A 26,249-nucleotide genomic window follows, 5' to 3' on the forward strand; every position below is an offset into this window, starting at 1 on the left:
CTCGCACTGAGAGATCTGACACCTGTCCAGGCTCATTTCCCAATACCAGATCAAATACAACCTCTCCTCTTGTAGGCTTAAATACATATTGTGTCAAGAAACCTTCCTGAACACACCAAACAAACTCCACCTCATCTAAACCCCTCACTCTAGGGAGATGCTAATCGATATTTGGGAAATTAATGATCTCCGCAGTTTGATTAATTATTAACCTCTTAGAATTCTAGGATAAAATATTTATTCAAATAGCTTGCAATCTTTTTACATTCACGTGTAATTTTGCCTTCATCTAGTCTCAGAGGGCTACTCTTTTTTTCTTATCATTTTGTATTTATCTTAATATTCCTGCACAAATCAAAGTTCAAAAGTTCAAAGTAAATTTATTATCAAAGTACATATATATCATCATGTACAAAACTGAGATTAATTTTCTTGTGGGAATTCCTATTAAATACAAAAAAAACCACAAGAAAATAAACAAGCAAAATAATTATAATAAATAAATTAACAATAAGTATCGAGACCATGGGATGAAGTGTCCTTAACAGTGAGTCCATTGGTTGTGGAAACACTCCATCATTGGGGAGAGTGAAATTATCCCCTCTGGTTCAAGAGCCTGATGGTTGAGGGGGAATAGCTGTTCTTGAACCAGGTGGATGTGGGTCCTGAGGCTCCTGTACCTTTTTCCTGATGGCAGCAGTGAGAAGAGAGTATGGCCTAGATCGTGAGAGCCCTTGACGATGGGAACTGCTTTCCCGTGACAGCACTCCCTGTAGATGTGCTCAGTGGTGGGAGGACTTTACCTGTGATGGACTGGGTTGTATCCATTGCTTTTTTTCCAGGGTTTTCCTTTTAAGGGCATTGTTGTTTCCATACCAGGCCATGATCCAACCAGTCAATATACTCTTCACTACACATCTATAGAAGTTTGTCAAAGTTTTAGAAGTCATGCTAAATCTTCGCAAACTCCTAAGGAAGCAGAGGTGCTGCTGTGCTTTCTTCATAATGGCATTTATGTGCTAGACCCAGGACAGATCCTCTGAAATGATAACACCGAGGAATTTGAAGCTGCTGACCTTCTCTACCTCTGATCCCATGATGAGGACTGGCTCATGGACCTCCAGTTTCCTCCTCCTGTAGTCAATAATCAACTTTTTGCTCTTGCTGACATTGAGTGAGAGGTTGTTGCTGTGGCACCACTCAGTCAGATTTTCAATTTCGCTCCTATATGCTGATTTGTCACTATTTTTGCTTCGGCCAACGGCAGTGGTGTCATCAGCAAGCTTAAATATGACATTAGAGCTGTACTTAGCCAGATTATTGAAGTAAACTATGTAATTGTAACCATTGAAACTCTATTTAATTATCTGCTATAACCTTTGTGCTTAAGGAAAATGAATTGGCAATGTAACTTGAGTTCAGAAAGATTCTTCAGAGATTCTCCCAGAATATCTGTCTGTTCAGACCATTTACATCCACAGCTCTGATCTCTGGTGACTCATTTGAAGTCACTACACCCAGAACGTGAACCTGTGGAGCTGAAAATTGGCAACATCTGTGAGTCTTGTCCCACATGCATCTTGTCCAACACCAGAGCTGACCTTCGGCCCAGTGTTCCTTGTCCCTTTTACACTGACCACCATCACCATGACAATAAAATAAAGATATGCCAGATATTCCAGGCTTTCCTTCCCTTTACATCATGCCTTACTTACTGTAGGTACCATCATCACACTCTTTTTGCCTGATTCTATCACCCCAATAATATTTTGTTACCCCAGCTCCTATCCCCACTCTCTCAGAGACTGTCGTATTTCTTCCTCTCACTTCCCTTTCCTTGCCTCCATAGTCACTTAAAAGCTGTCTCTTTCTCTTGTTTATTGATGACAAATTTCCATGAAGTTAACTAATCTGGCCACATGATGTTGCTGTTCTACAATGAGTGGACTTCATCTTCACTATGTTTGTGTTCTTAGTATAAATTGATTGGAGTAGGGGGCTAAGTACACAGCTTAGTGGTGTGCCTGTGCTGACTGTGGTTCTGGAGAAGATGGTGTTGTCAATCCAAATTGACTGTAAGTGAGGAAATCGAAGACGGAGGCCCAGGCCTTGTAGCTTATTGATCAGTTTTAAGGTGATAATTGTAGTGAATGCTGAGCTGTAGTCAATAGTTATTGGATTTATTGAGAATGCCCACAAGAAAATAAATCTTGTGATGTATATGTACTTTGATAATATATTTTCTTCTAATTTTGAACTTTATGTTGTGATTTTGAATCTCTTGGAAGAAACTTGTAGAATCACTCTGAATTCAAAGTGCATAATTTTTTCTTCCCTTGTGGATATAGATAACCACAGATGATCAATACAACTTCAATAGTAACAAATGGATTGTTGCAATATTTTGGGTGTGGGCAAATTGTACTGTATATTTACAATGACAGTACATCTTAATCAACAAAGCCCAACACTGAATGTTCAAACAACCTTTGTTACAGCATTGCCGTTGACGTGAATGGTCTAAAAGCTTTTGAAGGCAGAAACCCAGACATCCAAGCACGCTTCTTTTACCACAGGTTTGTGAAGGCCATCAGTCTGAGCATAGAAGTACCGCAAGAGTTAATTGGACTGCTGACAGAACAAATTTGACCATGACCACATTTGATATGCTGAGTAGCAAAACAGCCAACCCTTGACGCATTGTGAGGGAGATGGGTGGGTGTGGGTGGTTGATGGAGTCTAATTAATGAAGACATTAAAGTTTGGATCCCCTGTGGGTAACAGTGGTGAAGATTTCAGGATTTCCTATGCCTAATGGCTGGTTTCAGTGTCTCAACCATCTATTGTACCGGTGGCTTTTACATAAGTGTTTTCTCAAGAGATTGCCTGATGCTGTTGTGAATTACCTGTAAACCTTTTAAATCACTTTGAAAAGTTATTACTTAACAGAAGATAAAATCCTGAAAACAGGGACAATTTCCTTCCTCTAAATTTCCCAAGAAAAATGAATGATGTGAAAATATAGCCTTCACAGTCTTCAGAAGTAATTTTTCAATTGTTGATAAATGTTGTGATATGTAAGAAACTCGTACTTTGATAGTGATTATTTATTGCTCAAGATAGCCACAATAACTTTGCATCCAATGAAGTTCCTTTGAACTGTTGTCACTATTATAAGCTTGTAGGGTCAGATCTTGGAGCATGAAGCTGAATGCCTCCAAATCTGTGGAGTTTTTCTCCACCCACTCATCATCAACAATTCTACAGTTAGCACCATTTCAACATTCAGGTTCCTGGGCATTACTACCTCCAGGACCTCATGTGGGAGAAACATATTTCCTTCATTAACACAAAGACTCAATCAGAGGATGCGTACTTCTTGTGGCAATTGATAAAATTGCATCTTCCCCGGAACTGATCGATACAATTCTACACTGCCATCTTGGAGAGCATCCTCACATAAACTACTACTGAATGTTTGTTGCAACATCTTCTCACAGTATACAAAAACTACAGCAAGAAAGGTCATTGTCTGCACTCTAGCATCACTGCAGGACTTGTATGTGTCCAGGACAAAGCAGCCGGCATAAAAATCATTGCAGACATTCCTCACCCGGCAGACTGCCTTTTGCAAAAGCTCCTTTCTAGAAAGGCTATAGGGCTATTAAAACATAAACCATGTTGTTTCAAAAGTTGCTTCTCCCAGGCAATTAATCTGATTAACATTTTAGTTAGCTGCTAAAACCCATACCCCCCCCCAACTATTACCTCTGTTACTGCACTGCACTATAGATACTTTTCATAAGGTAGTTTACATTGTAAATACATGCTGGTATTTATTTATTTATGCATTTTTATTCCATATCTTTAACCTCCAATATTATTAGCATATATTTATGTATTCATTATGTAAAGCTTTATTTTTTAATCATTTTTGAATGTTGTTGCATGTCATGCCATGAGCAACTCACCACAGCAAATTCCTACATTTAAATGTAGCTGGCAGAAAAAGTTGATCTTGGTGCCCAGATCATGCTCTCCTCTCACTGCTGCCATCAGGAAGAAGGTACAGAAGCCTAAGGACTCACACAACAGGTTCAGGATAGTCATTACCCCTCTTGAACCAAAGGGGATAATTTCAAGGACTCACTTTCAAGGAAACTTCATCTTATGTTCTCCACATTTATTGTTAATTATTTATTTATTACTATTATTTTTTCTCTTTCTTTTTGTATTTGAACAGCTTGTTGTCTTTTGCACATTGGTTGTACGCCCTGTTGATGCGGTCTTGCATTGATTTTATCATGGTTATTGGATTTAATCAGCATGCCTGCAAGAAAATAAATCCCAGGGTTGTATATGGTGACATATATGTACTTTGATAATAAATTTACTGTGAATTTTGAAAATGAAGCTAAAATTGAAATGCTGGGAGAACTCAGCTTGTCAGTTTGGCAGAGCCATTGATTCAAAGCAGTGACTGATTTCTTTTTTTTTAACAGATGCTGCTTGATTAGCTGAGTTCTTCCAACTTTTTCAGTTTTTGCGTTAGATTAATGGTCTTAAATATGTCAATAAATGTTATTTAATGAAAAACATTTCAATAAAAGAGTACATTCTGAAGCATTACTCAACTCTGCTGGGTACTGGAAGAGTTCGTTTTTGCCAGTGTTGAAGAGGGTTTGGACTTGGTATATAGAAAATAATTTTGCAGAACCACCACAATTTGTTCCTAATTCACTTTTTGGATCCAAGGAGGAAACTCCTGCTTTGCATGTCATGAACTTTCTTCTTCTTCTTCAAATGATCTTTGGATTATTGCTTATAGGTTACGTCTTGTCCTTTACAGAAGAACTATCCACTAATTAGTGTGTCAGCAGTAAGGGAATTGCTAAATAAACCTTATGCACAAGCTGTCCTTCACAATAGCTGTCAAAATTTTCTCTTGAAATTGGAAAATTGTTATCAGCTGTGTTTAGTTTCAGACCATTGAATAAATGAGGCTTCATTCACGATTTTTATATCTTTTCCAGATGGCCAGGCACTGTAATCTAAAATGTTAAAGACAGAACTGAGCTAGTTGTAGGACTGTTCAGAATAACAATAATCTGGAAAAGAAAGCAGCCAGGCATACTTTTTAAGCGTAAGTCTGACAAATCAATACTGATCCAAAGGCTATAATATCTTTGTAGGTATAATTATTACCTTTTTTATTACAACAATATACAGCTGTTTCGATGTTCTTCAGGCTCCTTGCATACCTAAGAATACTATGCAAAGTATGACAAGATTATCATGAATATGTAGACAGCACATTAGTTATATACTGTATTCAATGGCCTGATTTATGTAGTCATTGGAATGGATTTTACTGTTACGTATTTAATGATTGAAAAGCACTAATTTAATTACTTTTCTTTAAATGTGATTATTAAACATATTTTATGACATTTTTAACTGATGCTTTAATTGTACAAAAATACAAGGGGACAATCGTGAGAATCCTGAGAATTGAATTACTCACATTACAAAAACAATAAAACGTTAGTACCTTGAAAGATTGAACTGTTTCTGTCAATATCTGGCTCAACAGCAAAGTAGAAGCCACATAAAAAATCTTGGAGTTATATATTGCCTTTCATGTTTTGAAGTCAACCACTTTACAGAAAATAAAATACTTCTCAATGCTAATCTCTATTGTAGTTTGGTAAATGCAACAGCCAAATAGTGCTAAGCAACTTCCCAGGTGATAATATACCAAATAACAACACAAAGTGATGGATTTCGCACCATTTTTATTTTAAGCTTCTAGCATCTGCAGCATTTGCTTTAATAACAAGCAGATAATGTTTTATGCAACACACATCACCAGCAACTTTTATTTGTGTTGCTTGAAATTCCAGCGTCTGTAGATTTCCTCGTGTTTGCGAGATAATGTTTTATATATTTATTAAATGTTTAATATTGGTTAGAACAATAGTGAATTTATGAACATATTATGTAAGAATAAAGAACAAAAATATGCAATTCAACCTCTCAGACTTGCTCCACCTATCTCAATTCTTCAATCGCATCTACAGTTCTGAAGTATGTGCAGGAGATGGCCTATAGTAGTGATATAGGTGACTTTGTCTTCTTCAAGGTCAAATCATCTAACGAACTTAACCAGAATCAGTAGATTGATTGATCATGGGCTACGTAGCTGCAAAAGTTGTGGTGTACAGAAGTCACCTCGACTCAGTAAACCTTTAGGAGATGGCTACTGTAGACACAGGGATGCGCAGAATCCACCAGTATGTAACTTAATAAAGAAGGTACATTGGCAACATACCCATTACCTCAGATACAAATATTTTGGATTGGAGTTACAATCTGCTGGAGGAACTCAGTGGGTCCAAATTGCTTACATGTAGAGTCAACACGTGATGTAGGACTTGGACTGAAATGTCAATAATTCCTGACCTCCCCCACCCCCACAGATGCTGCTTGACCTTCTGAGTTCCTCCTGCAGATTGCTTGTTGCTCCCGATTCCAGCATGTGCAATCTTTTGTGCCTCTGTTTGTACTGGAATTGGATTTGGTATATCGTTGTCACCTGTGTTGAAATACAATGAAAAGGTATTGTCCACATGCCATGCAGAATGATCAATTCATATGTATAGTAAGGCAGTGTAGAGATGGTAGGTGCAGGGAACCCTGATTAACAAAGGATAGTGTAGGTTTGATCAGGGTTGCAAATGTCAAGCATAGGAATTTAATATCAGGCAAGTAATTTGAGGTTTATAGGGGATATAAGAGAAAACTTAAAAGAATAAAATTAGGAAAGTAAAAAGTGGTATGAAATGACCAAGACAGACTAACCTGTTAGCTAGACTCATCACCTGTTATATGCATTCACCTATCACCCATGTAAGACTGTAAGACCATAGGACATAGGAACAGGATTAGGTCATTTGGCACATCGAATCTGCTCCGCCATTCAATTATGGCTGATCCTTTTTTTATCTCCTCCTCAACCCCATTTCCTGGCCTTCTCCCCATAACCTTTGATGCCATGCCCAATCAAGAACCTATCAATCTCTGCCTTAAATACACCCAATGACCTGGCCTCCACAGCTGCACGTGGAAACAAATTCCACAAATTCACCACTCTCTGGCTAAAGAAATTTCTCCGCATCTCTGTTTTGAAAGGACGCCCCTCTGTCCTGAGGCTGTGCACTCTTGTCCTACACTCTCCCGCTCTGGGAAACATCATTTCCATGTCTACTCTGTCTAGGCATTTCAACAGTCGAATGGTTTCAATGAGATCCCCCCTCATCCTTCTAAATTCCAGCGAGTACAGATCTAGAGGCATAAAACGTTCCTCGTATGATAACCCTTTCATTCCTGGAATCATCCTTGTGAACCTCCTCTGGACCCTCTCCAATGCTAGCACATCTCTTCTAAGATCTGGAGCCCAAAACTGTACACAATATCAAGGTGAGGCTTATAAAGTGCCTTATAAAGCCTCAGCATCACATCCTTGCTCTTGTATTCTAGACCTCTTTAAATGAATGCTAACATTGCATTTCCCTTCCTCACCGCTAACTCAACCTGCAAGTTAACCTTTACGGTGTTCTGCACAAGGACTCCCAATTCCCTTTGCATCTCAGATTCTTGGATTTTCTCCCTATTTAGAAAATAGTCCGCACATTTATTTCTACTACCAAAGTGCACGACCATGTATTTCATTTGTCACTTTTTTGCCCATTCTCCTAATCTAAGTCCACTACATCCTACCTGTTTCCTCAACACTACCCTGCTCCTCCACCAATCTTTGTATCATCTGCAAACATGGCAACAAGGCCATCTATTTCATCATCTGAATCATTTATATACAGCATAAAAAGAATACATGTACCTGTCTACCTGGGTTTCTTCTCCCTTGGCTCACCTTTCCTACCCAGAGTCTGGTTCCAACTATCCATCATGCTACCCTTATCTGATTCCTCCTATCACCTACCAGCCCCTATCTGACTCTTTCCTCTCCTCTTCCACACCTGGCTCCACCTGCCTATTTTTTTCTTATGTTTCCATCTTTACCTACAGCCCTCTCTTCCCCTGTGCCACCCCCCCCCCAACCCCGTGGCTCCTTCTGCCCGTCACCTCCCCCTTAGTACACAAAGTTAGGCAGCGATATCTCATTTGGGCCATGGGCTAGAGAAATGCAGTCAAGACCATTTGAAAGGGAATTTGTGAGCTTTATCCCATTGAATGATAGATCTTTATTCACAGGAATTGCATCCCTGCATGAGTAGAGTATAGGAATTGTACTAGCTAACTCTAGTAGTGAACAGCAACAATTTCTTCAGAGCAGATTTCTCATGATATACCAAATACAGAAGTGTCACTTTGCTTTTCAACTACTCTAACGTGCTTCGAGCAAAGTCTAAGAGAATGGTGAGTTAGCAAGTGATAAGGTGATTACATGATCTTTGTAATCAATTATGAGACAATGTAAGTAACTCATTTCATAAATTAATCCTGTAATCCCTCAGCTGCCTCCTCTTGCTACAGAGTAACCCAACCACACAGTTATTTTTATTGCTCCCTTAGAAACTCCACCACCACCCCCCGGGGGGGGGGGGGGGAATATCACCCACTTTGGGAACTGCTGCCCTAAACCTTTGCTGCCCATGCACCAGTCAAAATGTCTTTTAAATTTTGTAATTGTTCCCACCTCTATTACTTCCTCTAGCTCGTTCCTCATACCCTTTGGGAAAATATTGTCCCCAGGTCCTCTTATAGCTGTCACGGGGAGAGGCATCAACGTCAGTATGCTCCTCTGCAGGTGGTGTGGCACACTGTCCAAACTGGAGTTGGTGCTGCCCCCCAGTGTTCGCTTGGCAGAAGACAAACTGTACAGTATTATGGCCAACTGCAGATTTCTGCAACATTCATGGACTCAGAATCTTTGACTGTATTTTTTTGTGTGACTGCATTTTACTGATATCTTACATGTACCTTGTGCTGCGTGTGACCGTATTGCACCTTGGCCCTGGAGTAACACTGTTTCGTTCGTCTGCGTTGATGGGTATTCATGTATGGTTGAATGACAATTAAGCTTGAACTTGAAGACCTACTCCTCTCACCTTAAACCAAACCGCTCTAGGTTTTAGGCAGACATTTTCTCCTTTTCCCCAGCCCATCGAGGAGAAGATACAGAAGGATGAAAGACCTACTACCAGGCTCAAGGACAGCTTCTATCTGACAGTTATAAAATTATTGAATCGAAACTTATACGATAAGATAGACTCTTAACATCATAAAAAAACTCATCATGGCCTTGTAACTTATTGTCTGCCTGCACTGCAATTCTCTGTAACTATAACATCTTTTTCTGCATTCAGTTGTTGCTTTTCCCTTGCATAGCTTTGAGGTAGTAATGTGATGAAAATGATCTCTACAGATGACATGCAAAATGAAGTTTTTCACTGTACCTCAGTGCATCTGACAATAATAAACCGATTCACCAATTTACAAGTTCATCCATACCTTGGGCAGAAGATTGTTTTGATCCCACTTATGTACATCCCTTATGATATTTCAAACCTTCATAACATCACAGATCAGCTTCCTTCATTTCAGTAAAACACTCACATCCTGTCCAGTCAAATTGCATGCAGCCCCAAAGCTCCTGATAATTCAGGTCCCCAAGTCCCAGCACCATACCCTTCTGCAGCCTCTCTCACCTAATTGTAACACACAGAATCCTGGAGGAACTCAGCAGGCCAGGCAGCATCATTGGAAAAGAGTAAACAGTCAATGTTTTGGGCCAAGGCCCTTCATCAGGACTGGGAAAAAAGAGAAGTTAGAGTGAGAAGGTGGGGAGGGGAGAAATACAGGGTTGTGGACAATAGGTGAAACCGGGAGAGTGGGAGGAGTGAAGTAAAGAGCTGGGATGTGATTGGTGAAAGACATAAAGGGCTGGAGGAGGGGGAATCTGATTGGAGAGGGTAGAAGGCCATGGAAGAAAGGGAAGGAGAATGAGACCAACCAGAGGTGACGGGCAGGTAAGAAGATGAAGTGAAAGAGGGAAACAGGAATGGGGAATGGTGAAGGAGACAGCAATTACCAGAAGTTCGGGAAATTGATGTTCATGCCATCTATACCTGCCTTTCTTTTGGCTACATGGAACAATCTATGTTCCAAGCCTGCACTGGTATCGCTCCCCAACTCTTCCTATGCTACATTGATGGCTGCATTAGTTCTGCTTCCTGCACCATGCTGAGCTCATCAACTTCATCAACATTGCCTCCAACTTCCACCCTGCCCTCAAAATTTCCAAAACCTCCCTCCCCTTTCTTGATCTCTCAGTCTATCTACAGATATCTTTTATAAACCCACTGATTCTCAAAGCTACCTGGATTATACCTCTTCCCATTCTGTTACTTGTAAAAATAGCACCTCTTTCTCTCAATTTCTCTATCACATGATGATGAAAGGATGTGGCCTTTCATTTCAGAACTAATGAGAATTCCTCCTTCTTCAAAGAAAGGGTCTTCCTTTCCTCCACCATCAATGCTGCCCTTGCCTGTATCTCTTCCATTTCACACACATCTGCCCTCACTCCATCCTCCCACCTCCACACAGGAATACGGTTCCTCCTGTCCTCACCTACCACCCCATCAGCCTCTGTGTCAAACACATGATTCTCCGTAACTTTTGCCATCTCCAGTGGGATCCTACCACCAAGCACGTCTTTCCATACCCCGACATTCTGCTTTTTGGAGGGATCTCTCCCTACGTGACTTCCTTGCCCACTCATCCCTCCCCACTAATCTCCCTCCTGGTGCTTATCCTTGCAAGTGGAAGAAGTGCCACACCCGCCCCTACACCTCCTCCCTCACTACCATTCAGGGCCCTGAACAGTCCTTCCAGTTGAGGTGACTCTTCACCTGTGAGTCTGCTGGAGTGATCTACTGTATCCAGTGCTCCTGGTGTGGCTTCCTGTAAATCTGTGAGACTCAAGGTTGATTAGGAGACTGCTTCGCTGAACATCTACACTCCATCTACATGCCAGAAAAATTGGGCTTTCGTAAAGTTCATTTCAATTCTCCTTCCAATTCCTGTCAGTCCATGGTCTCCACTACTGCCGTGATGGGGCCACACTCAGTTTGGAGGAGCAACACCTTATATTCTGTCTGGGTAGCCTCCAACCAGATGGCATGAACAGCAATTTCTCGGACTTCTGGCAATTGCCCCCCCGCTTCCTCCACCATTCCTCATTCCTGTTTCCTCTCTCACCTTATCTCCTTCCCTGCATATCACCTTGCTCTTATGCTCCTCCTCCTTCCCCTTCTTTCATGATATTCTACCCTCTCCTATCAGATTCCCCTTCCTCCAGCCCTGTATCTCTTTCACCAATCACCTTCCCAGCTCCTAACTTCACCCCAACCCCTCTCCCGGTTTCACCTATCACCTGCCACCTTATACTTCTTCCTCCACCGCCCCCCCCCCACCTTCTTACTCTCACCTCATTTTTTTTTCCAGCCCCGACGAAGGGACGTGGCCCAAAACGTCTACTGTTTACTCTTTTCCATAGATGCTGCCTGTCCTGCTGAGTTCCTCTGGCATTTTATGTGTGTTGTTTTGGATTTCCAGCATCTGCAAGTTTTCTTATGTTTTTGTCTTTCACCTAATTACATCTTTCCTAAAGTATGGTGTCAGAACTACATACACTATTCCAGGTGCTTTCTCACCGCCATCTAGTACAGCTGTAACATAACATCCTAACTCAACGCCCTGTCTGATGATAGCAAGTATGCCATACTCCATCTTGACTGCCAGTATTGTCAAGAAGGACTACTAACCTAGAAAACAGATTGTTATGGGTTGAGAATTATAAACCACGGAATTATAAAAACAACATTTGCAAAATTGTGTAATGAGATAAACTACCAGATTCCCAATAAACAAAGCATCTGCAAATCTGACAGACGAACAGAGGCAATTCTTTCTATGATCCCTTTTCTTATATTTGTTTTTTTTTAAACAATCAAATATTTCTGCTAATTTAAAACAGCTTGGTTTGTTATCCGTAGATCTCAAAATGCTCCTTTGAACGACTAAGTGGTGTTATTATCATCAATGGAACTGAATGCAAAATCGTTCCACTGGAAACTTGGGCTGGTTAATAGGGAATGTGATGTGAGGGATGGTTGTTCTACTTTTCCTTTTATTTTGAAAGTATGTTCACATTCCATCATATGCTGGCCAACATCTTCACTGGGGCTAACTAACCTTTCCTGACCCAAAATTGGGGCTTGATGTCATTTACCCTCATAACTGCTGTGATCTTAGAGGTTTTTTTTTAGTGACGCAATGTTTTATTGTCAACAAAACACTTTGAACTCATCTCTGCTGGTTGCCCAAGGTCAAATATCACTATATGACCTTTCATTTACCATTTAGAAACATTGAGGAGGTCATCACCACTGATGAACTATTGCATTTTCACTCAATAGGATGCAGCTCCATGAGTTCTGACAAGTAAATTATGCTGGAAGTAATGTGTTAGCCTTTAAAAGATTTTACAGAACATTAACTTCTCAAAAAAGCTCAAACTATTCAGAATTCAATTTTATTGGTGCAGCAGAATACACAATAAATATCTCTCCATCTATCCACTTCGTATCCTCCTTTAATTTGCAGAATATTTCTCTTTTTTACTTGCTGTGGAACTGGGAAGTCTGTTGGTACAGTTGCACACATGTGAACCTCTGGTGGCAACTTTAAGAGAGAAGATGTAAGAGACCGCAGATGTGGAATCTGGAGCAACAAACAATCTGCTGGTGAAAGCTGGTGGGTCGAACAGCACCTGTGGGAAAAAAGGAATAGCTTATGTTTCTGGTTGAATCCCTGCTGGGTTTTGACCCCAAATGTCAAAAATTCCTTTCCTCCCACAGATTTTGTTTGATTTTATTCTTCCTGAATATTGCTTGACAGCTTCAAGACAGCAGGTACAAAGTTCAAAGTTCAAATGAAAATTGAAAAAAAACGATTTATGCTGTTTTCATGTGAGACTCTCCTCCCAGTCCATTCAGCCTTTCTTCTCTACTTAACTGAAAAGTAGTTCTCCTTTTCTCTCCCCCTCATCTCTCCTGGGGCATAGGAGACAGAGGGGTGATCTTATAAATGTGTCTATAATCATGAGGATGAATGCACATGACCCTTTTCTCAGGGTTGTGGAAGCAAGGACTAGAGGGCATGGACTTAACTTGAAAGGGGAAAAATTTATCACTATTATTATTACTGTATTATTATTATTCTCTTTTGCATTTGCACATTGGTTGTTTGTCCTTTCTGTGGGGTGCAGTCTTTCATTGGATCTTTTGTGTTTCTTGGATTTACTCTCTGGCATCGGAAAGGGTCCAGAGGAGGTTCATGGGAATGATCCCAGGAATTAAAGTTTTAATGGATGAGGAGCATTTGGTGACTCTGGGCCTCTATTCCCTGGTTTAGATCTCATTGAAACTTATTGTATATAGAAAGGCCTTGACAGAGTGAATGTGGCGAGGATGTCCTCCTATCGTGGGGAGTCTAGGACCTGAGGGAAGAACTACAGAATAGAGGGAAGTCTTTTTGGAACAGAGATGAAGAGGTATTTCTTTAGCCAGAGGGCAGAAAATCTGCAGAATTCATTGCCACAGATGGCTGTGGAATCCAGGTCACTGGGTATATTTAAAGCAGATATTGAAACTTTCTGGATTAGTGATGGCATCAAAGGTTACAGGGAGAAAGCAGGAGAAAAGGTTTGAGAGGGATAATAAATCAGCCGCGATCGAATGATGGATAACCTCGATGGGCCGAATGCCCTAATTCCGCTCCTGCCTCCTATGATTTTATGATCTTATGGTTGGATCAGAATTAGCAAGGGTTTAGAACAGTTCAATACAAGAATAGGTCCTTCAGCCCACAATGTTGGATGTGAAACTAAATTAAACTAAATATTTTCTGCTTACACATGAACCAAATCCCCTAATTTTCCGCATATTCATTTACTTAGCTAGAATCCTCTTAAATCTCACTATCACATTTGCTTCTACACTATCCCCAGCACTTACAACACAGTGTTAAAACTTAGCCCCACACATCTCCTTTAAATTTTCCTCCTCTCACCTTAAATGCTTGCCTTCCCTCAGTATTTAACACTTATACCCTGGGATTATCTACCCTATCTATGGCCCTCATAATTTTATAAACTCCTGTCAGATCTCCTCTCAGTTCCAGAAAAAGTAGCCCATATTTCTCCAAACTCTCCCTATAGCTCATACTCTCTAATCCAGGCAGCATTCAGGTAAACCACTCCTACCCTGTCTCTACAGCCTCCACATCCTTCCTGTAATGGGGCAACCAGAATTCTAAGCACGCACGACCTAGCGAAAGTTTTATATTGGTTCATTGATGAAAATGAAGGAGTAATATCCTTAACCTTCTTTACAGAAAGAGGAGATTAAATTGTTCGAACACCACTGGCAAAGAATAGGCAAAACACATTTGACGTGGAAGTAGTCTGACTAGCAAACTCTTGGGCTTGCATGTGTCATGAGAAGTGAGGACCTCACTGTTAATTGACGGTAATTACCCTCAGAGGGAGGAAACATCTGACTCTGTTTTGCCCCTGTATTAACTCATTTCATTGTTAACTCTTCAGTTATATTAGTGACAAATGTTTTCCTTTACAGCAGGTGTTTTTCCTTTACTTGGAGACATTTTAAAGTAAAACAAGATGGTTCTGAGTATTCTTAAGACGTGAGTAACAAGAAATAACCGAGATCCAAAGAGCTCATGGGGTCTATATACAAAGATTCTGTGACTGACAGACTCACTTCCAAGGTCTCCTTGCAACTCATGTTCTCAGTATTATTTTTTATTTTATCTCTTTATTTGCAGATTATCTTCTTTTGCACATTGATTGTTCATCAGACTTATTAATCAGTCTTTCATAAATTCTATTGTATTTATTTTCCTGTAAATGCCTGCCAGTAAATGAATCTCAAGGTAGTACATGGTAATGTATACATCGTTTAATAATAAAATCATTTTGATGTACATAGAACATAAAATTAGAATTAGGTTCATTATTACTGACTTACATCACGAACTGTGCTGTTTTGTGTCAGAAGCACAGTGCAAGACATAAAAACCACTAAAGTCACAAATAAACAAATAGATAGATGGATAGATAGATAGTGCTGAAGAGGAATAGTGTGGTATTGTTCGTGGGTTCATGGACCCTGTTCAGAATTCTCACAATGGAGGGGAAGAAGCCATTCCTAAAACATTAAATGTGGATCTTCAGGCTCCCGAACCTCCTCCCTGATAAGATTAACACATTAACACATTAATAACACATTAATCCTGATAAGATTAATGTGAAGAAGACATGTCTCACGTGATGAGGTTCCTTAATGCTGGATGCCATAATCTTGAGGCAGCACCCTTTGAAGTAACAGTACACACAGGAAAAGGCCTTTTGGCCCACCATGTCTGTGCTAACCATTATGTCAAATGTGAAGTAATTTTATCTGCCAGCACCTGATCCATTCCCTGCACCTGTCTAACTGCCTCTTCAACACCACTATTGTGGATGCTTCCATCACACCTCGATTTGGCAGTTCATTGCAGGTGCCTATAACTCTCCATGATAAAACTTGCCCCACACTCATCTCCTTTAAACTTTCTCCCTCTCACTTTAAAGCTATGTAATAACACAAACAAAACCAAATCAACAATGTAAGAGGTACCTTCTGCCTGAGTGTGACGCTATGAAGAGGAGAACCTGTGCTACATTGTACAAATGCCTGGTTATACTTGACCTGGAGTAGTGTGTACGACACTGGATCTAAGGATATTGTAACCTAAGAAAGTGTATAATGTTGATCCCCCAGGATATTACCAGGCTCCAATAATTGCATTATGAGTAGAGATTACATAATGTAGATGATATTTCCTGGAACATAAAATGATAAACTTTGATTTGATTGAGATTTTTTCTGGATTTGTTAAGGTATTGTCTAGATCGTCGAACTTCTTTCACTGATGAGGGAGTCCAGAGGAAAGACATAGGACCTCGGAGACAAGCCATTGAGGAACCTTTTTCTCTTGGATAGACTGGTAGAAGTGTGAGGAACTCTCCAACCTGCCTCAACTGATAGTTATTCAATCTGAGTCTGATAAATCTTTGTTAGCTTAGGGTAATAAGAGAAGTGGACTCAAGGAATTGAATGAAGTTGACACACAGATCAGCTTTTATTGCATTTGACAGGGAATCAAGCCAGCAGAGCTGAGAATATGATTTCTGTTCTTTCGTTCAGATCTAAAGCAAAGCAAAGAAATTAAAGTAAGAATTATTTTTGTGAGGAACTGTGCTGAAGTGTGTTAATTTTGTGAAGCACAGAATGGCATCTAAGTGCCATCTTGCATTCTGATACTAATGACAGAAACATAAAACATTTGGTTTCATTTGGTGCAGACATTGTGCCTTACTGTTCTAAGTTCGACGGTCTAACCTGCTACCTTGGAATTGCTCATTGCGAGCATCTGCACAGCAAGGAAATTTGGGCAAGTATTCAAGGATTCTGAAAATGTATTTTATCAGATTGACCTGATAAAACATTTAAAACAAAGGAGAAGGGACAAGTGAAGGAACAGTATTCTGATCCTTGTTTCTGATCTACTTTGTACTTAAACTTGGAGATTTGACTCTCAATAGTTGAATATTCTCACTTTGAATTTCATTGAACAATCACGTCTCTTAATAGTGCTTCACTGTAAGGATCAGTCTGCTGGCAAATGATCAGGGTCTTTGAAGATGAAAAATCATGTCTTACTTTTGAAAGACCAATATGCTCTGGTCTGTCACAAGACAAAACATTTATGCGCAGCTCACTGAATGTGGTAAACAACAAACAATCCCTACTGCCAGCACACTGTGTCTTCTGAAGATAATTATTTCCCTGGGTACTTGGCTGGAATTATGCCCTCTCATATCTTCATTCCAACATAAGCTCATCTATGTTTTGCCTGGACACAGAGTCCCACTATCTGCAGAGAGAAATCTCTGATCTCTCTGTCTTTGAAGAGAGGACTTTGGAAACTACAAATATAGAGAATTGCAATATGAGAAGTCAGCATTAACCCTCCATATAAAGTCATAGAACTTATTATAGTCACTTACAGTCGGCCCTCTTTACCCGCGGGTTCCACCTGCGCGGAATCAATCAACCGCGGATTGGGAAAACGCGGAAGTTTCCTCTCCAGCACTCGTTGTTTGAGCATGGACAAACTTTTTTTCTTGTCATTATTCCTTAAACAATACAGTATAACAACTATTTTACATAGCATTTACATTGTATTAGGTATTATAAGTAATCTAGAGATGATTTAAAAGTACAGGCAGTCCCTGGGTTATGAATGAGTTCCGTTCCTGAGTCCATCTATAAGTCAGATTTGAGGTCGGAACAGGTACATCTGATATTATTTAGCTTCAGTTAGTCAAACGTTTGTCTTAGTATATAGTACATATTTTACCTTTCTATGCATATAAAACACATAAGAAATGTATGTATTTCAATAATTAGACCACTGCATTGCTTAGTAATAATTGTAGCTTTCATCGGGGCAGGGCCTTTCACATGCTCCATTAAATGGGATTTAATTTTTATAAAGTTAGGCTCAGCAGGTCAGGAGCCTCAGGATGCATACCGTCAGGTTCAGGGACACTTATTGCCCTTGAACCATCAGACTCTTGAACCAAAGAGGATAATTTAACATAAGAACTTAAGAAATAGGAGCAGGAGTAGGCCATCTGGCCCGTCGAACCTGCTTCGCCATTCAATAAGATCAAGGCTGATCTGGCCATGGACTCATCTCCACCTCCCTGCCTTTTCCCCATAACCCTTAATTCACCTACTATGCAAAAGTCTATCCAACTTCATTGAATGCCCAATTTGGTGTAGTCTTTCATTGATTCTGTTATGGTTATTATGCTATTATGGACTTATTGAGTATGTCTGCAAGAAAATTAATCTCAGTTTTGTATATGATGACGTACAGTATATGTCCTTTTGTTAGTAAATTTACTTTGAACATTACTCTGTCTAGCCAGCTGGTGGCATAGTGGCATCAGTGCCGGACTTTGGAGCGAAGGCTCCCGAGTTCGAATCCAGCCGGCTTCCTTGCATGCTTTCCATCCATGCTGGGTTGAGCGTCGAGCTAGCAACTTGGCCTCGTAAAAATAAGAAAGCCTGCTAAAAAAACAGTCATGACAGTGTCCTGATGATTCTACCTAGAGTTTCTTCTTCTTCTTCTTTTACTTTGTCAGCCTCCGAGACAGAGATCACCAGATGTTGCAGGGATCAACACAGATGTTGTTTTATTCTCCCTTTCAAAGCATGCATAAAGGGCATTGAGCTTATCTGGGAGTGGAGCATCATAACCATTCATGATGTTAGTTTTCACTTTGTAGGAAGTAATGGCCTGAAAACCCTGCCCTAAGAACTTTGAACTAATGTACACTTGCTTTTTAACAGGCCATTATATAGGTTATATATGAAGCTTTTCTTTCAAATTTTTTTTTAATTATTATTATTATATTATTCAAAAATAACACGAGTAATCGAAGTAAACAACACTTACAATGTCTCAAGGAAAAAAAACATTATTTTAAGGATTGAAAAATTTTTGTGATAATAAAAAAACCCTACTGAGCAGAAAAAGTGGGAACAAAAACCCCATTAGGTGTAGAACCCAGAGCCATGCGTCATACAAAAAGCTTCTAATGATAAACATTAAACTACCAGCAAGAAAAAAAAATACCAAAAATTTACAATTAGATCGTGGAGGAAATCTATCAATTAACTCAAATGATGATAATGAGCAAATGAACACTGTCTTTTCTCAAAATCAAATAAAGGTTCAAAGGTTCGACTTCTAATTTTCTCCAAACTAAGACATAGCATCACTTGAGAGAACCATTGTGACAAAGTGGGAGCTGATGTATCCTTCCACTTCAACAAAATTGCCCTCCTAGCTAACAATGTAACAAATGCAATAACATGTTGGTCAGACACAGAGATACCCCAGATATTTTGAGGAATTATTCCAAAAAGCACAGTTAATTTGTTAGGTTGTAAATTAATTTTAAGTGCTTTAGAAATTGTCAAAAAAACTGACTTCCAGAACTGTTCCAGTATAGAACAAGACCAAAACATATGTGTCAGTGTAGCTGTCTCAGTTTTACATCTATCGCAATAACTATCAACATTAGGAAAGATTTTAGACAATCTCTCCTTCATCAGATGGTAACGATGTACAATTTTAAATTGAATCAGTGAATGACTAGCACAGATTGAAGAAGAGTTAACCAGCTTCAGAATCCGCGTCCAGTCCTTCGTCATAAAAGTCAAATTGAGTTCCTTTTCCCAATCTTGTTTAATCTTAAATAAAGGACGCCTATCCCATTGTAATAATAAATTATAAATTCTTCCAATAGAACCCTTCGTCGAAGATCAGCCTCCAATATATAGGGAATATTACTTAAATATTTTTGTAAGAAATGTCTAATGAAGGTATTGTAAAAAGTGTGAGTATGAAAGAGAATATTTATCAACTAATTGTTCAAAAGATGTCAATCTATCTTCTATATGAAGCTTTTAACAGTATTCTGTCGATGGTAACTCATCTTCCTCTCTATCAATGATTATGTGCATATGTTAAAATTCTGATAACATGATATACATATTTAAAAGTGAATATTGATTTTATTTGACAAGATTAAGAAAAATAAAATAAATGTTTCCAATGCATACCAGCTATGGGCTGATATGTCCTTTGTGCAGACAACTAGCTCATGCACTAACCCCTGGTTGATTTAGAGGAACATGCAGACAAAACTTCCTGTTAAACCTAGGCTAGGCACAGCCTCACTGGCAAACATGGGATTAATTGCAGCACCAGCCATCTGCTGTCCAACCAGCCTTGCATCTTTCCTTTGCTCCCTCACCTTCTCCAAATATAGCAGTTCTCCAGTTTGTTGGCATTCTGAAAAGACACTGGCAGTCAAAAATTAAGTGTGAACAAGTAATAACGAAACAAAAACAATCCTCACAATAATTTGTAAGTATTTACAACCTCTGTCAATAGATTTTGCATTCAATATAATTCAAAGCAATGCTGGACACTTCTGTGTTGTGGTTTAAAAAGTGAGTGTGAGGAAAGTAAGTGGTGCGTTCTTCTCATTACTGACTGCACCCTGTGCTTTTTTCAGCTTGATAACTGATCTCCCCTTAGGGAAAATTAATATTGCATTGTTGCTTTTGATTTAAAAATTCCTTCTGACTAGCTTGGAACTGCTTGTTTAGGATACAGGAATGCTTTATGGCGCCAATTTCGCCACATGCATTTCATGATACTTTTATTTTTTCTTTGTCATGTGCTTCATGTCTGCAATGCTAAAGCTCACAATTTTGTTGAAGCAAAGCAGATGTAAAGCGCTAATCTTTATGACTCACAGATAACATGAGATCTTAATGCAATGGGTATTGGTCTGAAATGGAAAGAGTGAGCAATTTCAATTTCCTGGCTGTCAATATCTCTGAGGATCTTTCCTAGGCCCAACGTATCGATGTAGCTACAAAGAAGGAAAGATGGTGGCTATATTTCATTCCGAGTCTGAGGTGATTTGGTATATCCCAAAGACACTGGCAACTTTCTACAGATGTACCATGGAGAGCAGTCTAACTGGCTGCATCACTCTCTGATATGGGGAGGGAGGGAGGGCTACTGCACAGAAGTGAAATAAGCTGCAGAGAGTTGTAAACTTCATCAGCTCCATCATGGCACTAGCCTCCATTGTATCCAGAACATCTTCAAAGAGTGATGCCTCTAAAAAGTGGCATCTGTCATTCTGGACCTCTGTCACCCAGGACAAAACTTGTTCTCATTGCTACCATCAGGAAGGAGATACGGATACCTGAAGGCACACACTCAGCGATTCAGGACAGCCTCTCCCCTATCGCTATCCAATTTCTGGATGGACATTGAACCCACGAATGCTACCTTACTAATTTTTATTTTTATTTAGTTTAACTTTTAAAATATATATGTACTTACTGTAATTCACATTTTTTCTCTATTATTATGTATTGCATTGAACTGCTGCCGCAAAGACAACAAATTTCACAAAATATGTTGCTGATATTAAACCTGATTCTGATTCTGATTCTAAATACACAAGATACTGGAGAAAACAGCAGGTCAGATAATGTCTACGATGAAGTAGACAGTCAATACTTTAGATCGAGATGCTCCTCTGACCCTTCTGACCCTCTGTGAAGATTGATGCAAAGTACTTATGTTCATCCGCTATTTCTTTGCTCCCCATTACAACCTCATCAGCATCATTTTCCAGTGGTCAAGTATCAACTCTCACCTCCCTTTTACTCTTTATGTAACTGAAAAATCTTTTAGTATCCTGCTTTATATCATTGGCTAATTTGCCCTCATATTTCATCTTTTCCCTTCCCATAGTTTTTATGCAGTCCTTCCCTTGTCAGCCATAGTTACCAACCCCTGCCATTTGAGAACAACTTCTTCTGTGGGACATATCTATCCTGCACCTTGTGAACTATTCCCAGAAACTTCAGCCACCTCTGTTCCGCCATCATCCCCACCAGTATCCCCCTCCAATCCACCTGGACAAGTTCCTCTCTCATGCCTCTGTCATTCCCTTTATTCCATTGCAATCCTGATACATGTGATTTATGTTTCTCCCCCTCAACTTTTAATCATATTATGATCACTGCCTTCTAAGGGATATTTTAACTTAAGCTCCCTAATAAAATCTGTGTTATTACACAACACACAATGTAAGGTAGCCTTTCCCTGAGTAGGCTCAAGCACAAGCTGCTCTAAAAACCTATTTCATAAGCATTCAACAAATTCCCGCTCTTGCAATCCGACACCAACTTGATTTTCCCAATCCCCTTGCATATGGAAGTCCTCCATTACAATTGTGACATTATCCTTATAACATGTCCTTTCCAGCTCCCTTTGCAATCTCCCCCCCCACATCTTGGCTACTACTTGGAGGCTTATATATGATTGCCACAATTTTTTTTAAACCCTTGTATTTCTTTACTCCACCCACAAAGATTGGACATTCTCTGACTCTATGTCACCTCTTTCTAAAGATGTAATTCCATCTCTTACCAACAGAGCCACACCACTGCCTATGCCTTCCTGCCTGTCCTTTCACTACAAAGTATATCCTTTGATGTTAAGCTCCCAACTATGGCCATCTTTCAGCCATGACTCAGTGATGCCCACAGTGTCATACCGACCAATCTCTAATTGCGCCACAAGTCAATCTACCATATTCTGAATGCTACACACATTTAAATATAACACATTCATTCCTGTTTTCTACACCCTTTTGAATGTTGCCTCTGTGGTACAACTTAACTCTTTGCACTGTCTGCATTTGTACCCAATCATTGACTTGACTTTCCTTACATTCACGTTACACCCATCATCTACTTGTAAACCTGCTGGCTCATCCTCAGTTCTATCACACTGGTTCCCATCCCCATGCCATGATAGTTTAGACCACTCCCGAATTCTCTAGTAAACCTGTCCGCAAGGATATTAGCCGCACCCCTTTTGTATTGGTCACACCTGTTCCAGAAGAGGGGTCTCCAAAAGATCCAAAAATCTGAATCCCTGCCCCTGCTTCAGTTCTTCATCCACGCATTTATCTGCCACCTCATTCTATTCCTATCCTCATTGTTGCATGGCACAGGCAGCACTCCTGAGTTTACCTCCCTTCAGGTCCTGCTTCTCAACTTCCATCCTAACTCCCTGTATTCTCTTTTCAGGATCTCCTCCCCTTTTCTACCTTCTCATTGGTACCAATGCGTACCATGACTTCTGGCCGCTCAACCTCCCTCTTCAGGAAATTGTGGACACGTTCAGAGACAACACAGACCCTGGCACCTGCGAGGCAAACTACCATCCATGTTTCTTTTACCACCCACAGAATCGCCTATCTGTCCCCCTAACTATAGAGTCCCCGATTACTGCTGCCATCTTCCTCAGTTCCCTACTCTTCTGAGCCATGGGGCCAGACTCAGTGCCAGAGGCACAGCCTCCGTTGCTTCCCCCAGTTAGCACCCCTCCAACAGTACTCAAAATAGAGTACTTATTGTTGAGAGGGATGGCCACAGAAGTGCTCTCCACTATCTGATGTTTTCTCTGCCCTCTCCTGACAGTCACCCATTTATCTGTCTCCTGTAGCCCTGGTGTAACTCCATCGCTGTAGCTCCTGTCTGTCACCTCCTCACTCTCCCTAACAAGCCGAAGGTCATCGAGCTGCAGCTCCAGATCCCTAACAAGGTCTCTCATGAGCTGTATCACAATCCACCTGGTGCGGATGTGGCCATCGGGGAGGCTGGAAGTCTCCCGGAAATCCCACATTTGACATCCAGAGCAGAACACTAGCCCTGCAGACATACCCCCTATTCTTTCAAGAGTTAAATAGGAAATAAACGTATCTACTAACCTTGCCTCAGCCTGTTTTTGCCAAAGCCTGTTGAACCAAAGCCTCACAACTCTGACTCAGACCACTCCGACGATGACCACGCCGTTAGACAGTACCTCTCTTTTATGAAGACTGGGTTTTTCAAGCTGTGCTCTAGACTTCTGCTGGAATGCTTGTACTGTATCTGTGCCACTATCCAATCTTCCCTTCTCTGAGATGGAGCACTTTTGTTCAAAAAATGGTCCCGATGTAGGACCTCGACCTGATTCATCAACTGTCTAGCTTTCTGCTTTCAGCTTTCATCTTCAATCTCACTCATTGATCCTGCTGTTACAATGGATGGAGCCATTTATTCCTGTTTTGGATGATATTTTGCACAGTGGATGTTGTAATATTGAAAAGGAGAAATTTGCAATGCAATGGGAAGAGGACAGGGTAGTGGGACTAACTGAGAAATAATTTCAAAGAGTTGGTACATGTGTCAGACAAGCCCAGAGTCTGTACTATACCTTCCTATAAGAAATCCTTGCCCATGCCTGAGAGAATACAATCATTTCATAAGACCATAAGACATAGGAGCTGAATTGGGCCATTCAGCCCATCGAGTCTTCTCTGCCATTCCATCATCCCTCTCAGTCCCAATCTCCTGCCTTCTCCCCATAGCATTTATCAACTTCTGCTTTAAATATACTCAATGACTTACTCTCCACAGCTGTCTGTGCCAATGAATTTCACAGATCCTCAAAACTTTGACTAAAGAAATTCCTCCTCAGCTCTGTTATAAATAAACGTCCCTCTATTCTGAAGTCGTGCCATCTGGTCCTAGATGCTCCCAACTACAGGATATAACTTCCATAAGTACACTCTATCCAGACCTTTCAATTTTTGATAGGTTTCAATGAGATCCTCCCCTTATTCTTTTAAATTCCAGTGCAGACAGACCCAGAGCCATAAGACACTTCTCATTTGCTAAACTTTTCATTCCTGGAATCATTCTTGTGAACCTCCTCTGGACCTTCTCCAATGCCAGGACATCTTTTCTCAGATAGGGGGTCCAAAACTGTTCACAGTACTCCAAGTGAGCCCTCACTAGTCCCTTAAAAAGCCTCAGCATCACATCCTTGCTTTTATATTCTAGACCTCTTGAAATGAATGTTAACATTGCATTTGCCTTCCTTGTCACTGACTCAACCTGCAAGGTAACCTTTATGGAATTCTGTACAAGGACTCTCAAGTCCTTTTGCACCTCTGATTTTAGAATTTTTCTGCCCATTTAGGAAATAGTCTACACCTTCTACTTAACTGCATGATCATAAACTTCCCTACACTGTATTCCATCTGCCACTTCTTTTCCCATTTTCCCAACCTGTCTAAGTTTTTCTGCAGACTCCCTGCTTCCTCAACACCACTTGCCTCTCCACCTGTCTTCGTATCATCTGCAAACTTGGCCACAAAGCGGTTAATTACATCTTCAAAAATCATTGACATATAACGTGAAAAGAAGCGGTCCCAATACTGACCCCTGCAGAACACCACCAGTCTCTGGCAGTCAACCAGGAAAGGGCCCCTTTGTTCCCACTTTTTGCCTCCTATAAGTCAGCCAATCTTTAATTCATGCTTGCATCTTTCCTGTAATACCATGCATTCTTATCTTATTTAGTAGCCTCATGTGCAGCACATTGTCAAAGGCCTTCTGAAAATCCAAGTAAACAACATCCACTGATGACCATTGTCCATCTTGTCTGTTATTTCCTCTAAGAATTCTAACAGATTTGTCAGACTAATGTTCCCCTTAAGAAAAGCATGCTCACTTTAGCCTATTTTATCATGTGCCTCAAGGTATCCAAAGCCTCATTCTTAATAATTGACTCCAACATCTTCCCAGCCTCTGAGGTCGGGCTAACTGTCCTATATCAGGTTGTCAGAAGTGCCCAGTGTGTCATCAGCACCATCTTACCTGCCATCAAGGGCATATAAATGGAAAGGTGCAGGAAAAGGGCCAGTATCATCATGAAAGATATCACCCCCCCTCTTCATAGACTGCTTATCCCATTTCCTTTAGGGAGGGAGACTACATACCATCCATGGCAGGACCACCAGACTCAAAAACAGTTATTTTCAACATCTCCAGCCACTAACACATCCTTCCACACCCTCCACCACTACTTAATCATTTCTTGTCAGTCACCTCATGTGCAAATGTGGAAATTGTAGTAAAACAAGGGATTAAGACAATGCCCCACCAAGAATAGTCTTGGACAGTTGTAGTCAAGTGAGACTGCTGGAGACACCTCTGCTTACTACAGATGAGCTAGGCCTGTGTGACTAGAACAGTGTGTTCTCAAGCTAGATCATAGAGTCCTCTGTAGTGAGGTTTTTATGGAAAGGTCTTCCTAGAACTTAATAGGTGGTGCTGGAGACAGCAAGATAGGAATAATGGAAGGATATGAAATGCACCCAACAACTATAGGACAATTATTTTAGTAACTTCAAAATCTCCTTGGCTGTCAGATTGAAGTTTTGATTGACTTTGAACACCTCCACAGTGAATGACAATTGATCTTGCAAGTAAGGAAATCAAGCATATACAATTTACCAAATGGCCAATATCCGTAAATGATAAACCAATTCTGTATAAAAAATACAGTTTTCCATTCAGATTTCAGAG

This window comes from Mobula birostris, chromosome 1 (genome assembly GCF_030028105.1).
Source record: "Mobula birostris isolate sMobBir1 chromosome 1, sMobBir1.hap1, whole genome shotgun sequence".
NCBI classification, from domain to species: domain Eukaryota; kingdom Metazoa; phylum Chordata; class Chondrichthyes; order Myliobatiformes; family Myliobatidae; genus Mobula; species Mobula birostris.